Genomic DNA, 6,000 nt, shown 5'->3' on the forward strand with positions numbered 1-6,000 from the left:
AAGTAAACTTTCTGTAACTATGTGTTGAAAAGTTCATCCCCTATCAGGTCATCACTCAGTCATTCTGTCAATTTACATTTTTGGTTTTGTTTCATAAACCCTAGAGTACTTGCTTAAAATGGTACTACAATCTGTGTTCTACTAAACTACATTAAATTGGAATGAGTCAAGAAAATAAACGGGAGATACAAAGCGAACGATAAAGTGAAGCAAATAAAATTTAAACACATTTTAATTGAAGTCTAAAGATACGTTCACACTGCTGGCAAACGTGGTCCAAATCCAATTTTTTTATGAAAGCCTGAACATGACAAATCCAATATTTCATGTAGTCCTAAATCAGATACACAGCAGATGTTTTTCAAGGCAACTTGAGTCAGAACGGTCATCGCATTTCGTCCAACTCTTATGTCACTGAAGCAGGGGTATGTGGATTGACCTCAATATTGATGCAGTTTAAAGTGTAGAATTTGTTTCATCTTCAGCTACAGAATGGAGCCCAGTTGCTTTATTTATTTATTTTACTTTTTAGAGGCGCCATGTCCTGGATGACTGAGAATTTACACTAATGTATGATACCAACGTTAATGTTGGATTATATACTAGAGTGATAAAATAAATTTGTTTCTGCTTGTGTGGAACGCCCCTACTTGAAGTGCGATACTGGAGTAGGTAGGAAATGGCAAGATCAACTATTAACATTGAACAGAATAAGCATGGCACGTGATCATTTTGCCCACTCTGATTGCACAATAGACTCATGCTAACATGTGTAGCATCCATATTAATGTCCATAAGTACGCCTCACGTTGTCTTCTGCACATGTGGGCCCATTCAGGGCCATAAACTGCTCAAACTGGAGTCTGATGGTAGTCTCATTTAAATTAGATTGCGAATGACCACTCATAAATAAATAAATCAAATTTGAGCTTTACGACCTGCCTTGTGAACGTAGCCTAATTAACATGCAAGAGATGAAATATATTAACTTAAAGTGTTTAAGTCCTTAAGTCCAGAAACACCCGTGGGCTGATCCGACCCCACTGCTTCAAACTTTTCATTAGAGACACTAGCACTTATAAGTCAAAGCCTAAGTAATAATTTAGTTTATGAAACCCTGAAGCAATGAAAAGTCCTGAATTTATGCAGCTAAGGAGGATTTAGATGTAAAAGTTTGTAAATGAATGCAGCACAACAAAGCATGCAAAACCAGTGGATTATTTATATTCAACAATTGTGAAAATTCAACCTCAACATATTTGGCCGTAATTGCCCTTTATCACATTCTATCCAACCGAGTGTACGATCAACACATTTCCTTCAGCACAGAACGGTTTTATACAAACTCAGAGAAGTGATTGATGCCTGAACGTATGGGCATCAGGAAGCGTGGCGTGGCTCGTACTCCGCTGAGTCAAAGCAGGCAGACTTCATGACTCAAAGGACGGGTTGGCGTAACAACCCCCAGCACGTTTCATTTACCAGCTGCCTCACAGGCTGCCAATGGTTTCCTGATTACTTTGACACAGGAAAGGCTCGGAAATACGTGTTTGCAACCAGTCCTGCGTGTTACATTTTAAGGATTTAACTCGCAGTCATGGGAAGAAACATCCAAGAAGTCGGCAGGTGTTGTGGGATCAGAACAGTAGAAAGTTTTGGTACAAGGAGAGACCACAGAACTACTCTGCTGCCTGTGTTCATGTTTCCACCACTTGGCAGTTTCCATTTGGTAGAAAGATGTCTACTCTTTCACATTTAAGAGTTTGACGTCTCCCCACCAACAAAAAAGTCTAAAGAGAAATAAGCAATCTTACCTTAAACAAAGACCCTGTGCTCATTATTTAGGCATCTCATAAGACTTAGCGTTCAAAATCTGAAATACCCCAAAAGACATTAAAGATGACCTCGGGCCGAAACAAGAAGCCACAAACTGAGCAGGGGATGATATTTTTGGGGGCATTTAGCAAACTCTTTTCCAGACTGACTACCAGTAAACGCAGTGAGAGACTAAGATCAGAACCCTTAACGAGAAGCTGAAGAACGAGCCCAGACAGTAAAATAAGTTCAAAACAAATTGCATCCTTGGGACATGGGCAAAACAGACAAGCCAGTAATAAAATAGTAGGAGCACAGAGAAGAACTAAAACTAAATAAAAAAAAAAATTCTTGAAATTAACCATCCATGGGCGTTTTCCTTTATCTCAACTGCGGGCAGAGCCCAGATGAATCACGGCCGACTGCTCTAAAAGATGCTATCTTTTCCTGCTTATTAAAAACGGTAAGTGTTGGGACAGTTAAGATTGTAAATAAATGTGGTTAGAAATGACAACAAATAAATGGGAAATGGGGAAAAAATACCATTTAAATCTCCCTCTGGGATACGTTTAAATGCAGATTTAATTCGTAGTGGAGCCAGCGGCGCTGGACTGAGATGTTCGGCAAGCGTCAGCTGAGAGCACTTAGGAGAAATTACTCGTGTAAAGCTTCCCATACATCTAATTATTTGGCACATCAAAATACACAAACAGGGAGAGTCAAAACTAGAATCTAAACCAAGTTATCGTCTCGCCGTTTACTTTGACTGTGGGCAACAGGTTCAAAACGTTGTCCCTAAAGTTATTTTGCCAACAGAATATTTGTTTGTGACATTAAAAAAAATGTGGTGAAAAATAAAGCGTTAGTGAGACATTTGCACTAATTTAAGCCAATAAGTGATTTTAGATAAAAACCCTTACTTCTGTGAAACTTTTACTACTCCTGTCAACTCGTTTAAGTTGAACTCTGTCACAATCGTTGAAATAACTAAAACTGGACCATTAAAATGTAAAATCCCATCAAGTTTGCTCAGCGTTCTCAATTTGTCAGGCGAGTGAAATCACTCCCCGCTTTCTCTAAAAGCCACCGTTTTCATGCTGCGTCTCAAACCGGCCTTTTCGCCACCGTGCAACGCTCTAAAACAACCCGAGACAACAAAAAGAAATACATGGCAGCCCACAGAAATCACTACAGTTGTTCCTCGTGTCTTCCAGCATCAAACCATCAATAAAACACGAGCAACACATTCCGGCTCTAGTTGAACAGGACATTTCTGACTTCCCTTGCTCCATGTGTTCTCTTCGCCTCCCTCTCTTTCTGGAAAACTTTCTCTCCACCACAAACGCTCCACATATTGCGGCCATATGAGCCGGCCTTGGCCGTCTCCACAGAACATAAAGACACACAAGGAGTAAGTGCTTTTGCCGTCTCCCGCTCTGTCTCACACACACAAATGAGTTTTTACGAGCAAGAGCCTCTCTGTAAGAAGCTGTCAACTGTTTTGGACCAGGAGAACTAATGTCACCCAGAAAAGCCTGGTGAAAAGTACCGGATTCACATATTCATCATTTACTGGAGCGCTGGTAAAAGTTTGACAGGGTTTGTTGAGATAAAACAAGGCATGGGATCGTGAGTCATTTGTTAAGGCTATTTATCTTGACAACTTGTTTGTCAAATGTGACGATGGAAATTTCACTAAAGTTTATTACAAGTTTTAATTTTTAACAAATTGTTAATCAAAAAGGACAGTCTTTCATTACCAAACGACCAAACGACACTAAATATACAACAACAAAAAAATGAAGCAAAACTAGAAAATTAGGGAACTACAAAAAAAAATATGTCATTATTGCCCAACAAGAAAGCAGATGTAAAAACACTTGTTTAAAAAAAATTTTTAAAAAGTTAAACGAGGAGCTGAATGTGTCACGACAACTTCACATTTAGGAGATAAGCGTCGCTTCTCAAATCTGGTTCCACTTTGACGACGACCGTAAATCTTTGTTTCTTCCGTAGAAAAAAATTAAACGCTCTCACTTCAAACAAATCGCCGCCGAAAACTTAAGATCCTTTAGCTTTCACAACTACTGAATAAACTAATCTGTAACTTGAAGGAAAAACTGGAATTAAAGCGAACAAAACTTGGCCAAGTTGGAGTTTCGTTGTCTTTTTTTTTTACTCAGGCAAAACTTGAATTTCAACTTTAATTAATAATAAATAAGGATTTTTACTTTGTATTAACTTGGAAGAACTTTTGTTTTTGCTTCAATCCGAGCGTACATGTGTGATTGGATAATTAAAGATGGAAAACACTTGAGAGAAAGTGTCCAGCAGGTTTGGGATGGATTTTTCTTTTTAAAACCTGTGGAGGTTATCTGCTGAACAAAAGTCCACACAAGCAGTCCCCTGATGGGGCTGGGGGGGTCCAGATTTGGAGAACTCTGGTGAACAGTGTTAAAAAAAAAAAGAGCTTCCTTGCAGTGTGTGCCTCATTGTACTGGCTTCACATACCCTGCTCTCCCCACAGAGTTGTCATGCCTACCCAGCTCCCTTATCTCAAAGGAACATCACAGTTTGTAACAACGAGGAGGAAGAGGAGGAGGGGGGGTCTTCTTCAGAGTTGAGTGGAAATGCAACTCAAGCTTCCCGGCATCACTTTAAGAGACAACAGCAAACAAATAAACAACTTTGTGCCAACTTAGCTTAAAAAGTTGATAACATCCGCTGTCCCCCCCCACCCCCCACCACCAACAAAGCAGCAAAAACAAGCACCATGTCGGTTGTAAAGCAATAAACTAACCCCCCTTTTGGTTCAAACTTGCACCTATTTTTTTTGTTTTGTTTCAAAGTGCAAATTAACAATAAAGTGAAGTGGGCTAAGCACGCCGTCCGCGTCTCGCGCGTGAAGCGGCGGATCAAGGAGAAATCTGAACTTGTGTATCAAGTTTGCGCTGAGTTATCAATGAAAAACGCGCAAACCCAAGTTAAAAACAACACACACCACTGGAGCCACTCGGCTAACTGCAGTCGAGTCAAAGATGCTGTATCGTCAAGTGAAGGAAGAAGATTAAAAAAAAAAAAAAAAACTTTAAAAAAAAGAAAACACAAACCTACTTCTCCGAGTCACTCCGCGTCCCCCGTCTTCGGCTTCAAACTAAATCAAAGCGGTAGCTGTTCCCGGTAGCGGCGCGCCCCCCCTCCCCTGCACTCCCAATTTGTATTAGTGTGGCGTTTGTGGGTGTCCTAGCCTAAAATGTGAATTGCCATGTGAATTCAAAGCGGTGCTGCTCTCTTTTCCTCCCCTCTCATTCAAGCAGCGGATCCCTTCTTTCCCGAACGCCCCCCCACTTCTCCTCCTCCCCGGACGGGGCCGTTAGTTACATAAGACGCAAACCGACTGCTGCCCGTCGTAAAAACTACAAACAGCTAGCAACGCGGCTAATATCGCTTCCCTTTTTCGAAGTGTACGGAGGAGGAGGGGGGTTCACGTCGTCTGAGCCGCGTGCACTTCGTCGCCGACTTAAACCTGCACGGTCGATGCATTTATGTTTTTTTTTTTGTTGTTGTTGTTGTTGTATGTGTTTGTGTTGCTAATGCTTTTGCTTACCTGTTGATCAAAATAAGCCCCTTTTCTCTGTGGGAGCCTGTTAAGATGGAGGCTGGCTCGTCTCTTTGTGGCTCTTTTTTTTTTTTTTTTTTTTGTGTTTTTTTTTGCTGTCGTGAAGCTTTTTTTTTGTCTTGGCTGTCTCTTTTTTTTTTTTTTGCTCTCGCTTTGGTCGGGGGGGGTGGGGGGGAGAGATAGTTATGGCTTCACGACAGCTCATAAACTAGGCTAATGCCGACTGATGAGTGAGTTTAGCTCGGTTACTATAGCGATATTTAGGCGGCCGGAGCAGGACTTTGCTGTCCACAGCGAACCGAAACAGGACAGCTCTTTATCTTTCTTGCTTTCTTTTAGACAAGTGTTATCGCTTAGCTGTGACAGGACCTCTCTGCCTGTCTCTGTAGGCGCATTACGTCACAGGAGGAAGACACAGCAGCTCTATTAATACCAAGAAGCCTCCCGAAGACTGGCTCTTAAAGCAACACACACTCCTTTAGCATCTATTAGGACTTCACAGGCAGACTCTTTACAACTCTCCAAAATGAAGTGATTTTCTCCAACTGTGTCAAGAGAAGTCACTT

At 41.1% G+C, this 6,000-nt stretch overlaps 1 protein-coding gene across 1 annotated transcript in view; it reads right to left on the bottom strand.

Moving 5' to 3' along the window:
- The window catches only part of trps1 (trichorhinophalangeal syndrome I), a 131,515-nt gene extending 126,539 nt beyond the window's left edge, over positions 1 to 4,976 (bottom strand). The window contains exon 1 of the mRNA XM_037692981.1: positions 4,926 to 4,976. The gene's annotated coding sequence lies outside the window, so the exon portion shown is untranslated. The remainder of the gene's footprint in view (positions 1 to 4,925) is intronic.
- Between the last annotated feature and the right edge of the window lie 1,024 nt (positions 4,977 to 6,000).

Source organism: Nematolebias whitei, chromosome 19 (assembly GCF_014905685.2).
Source record: "Nematolebias whitei isolate Nwh7 chromosome 19, NemWhi1, whole genome shotgun sequence".
NCBI lineage: Eukaryota > Metazoa > Chordata > Actinopteri > Cyprinodontiformes > Rivulidae > Nematolebias > Nematolebias whitei.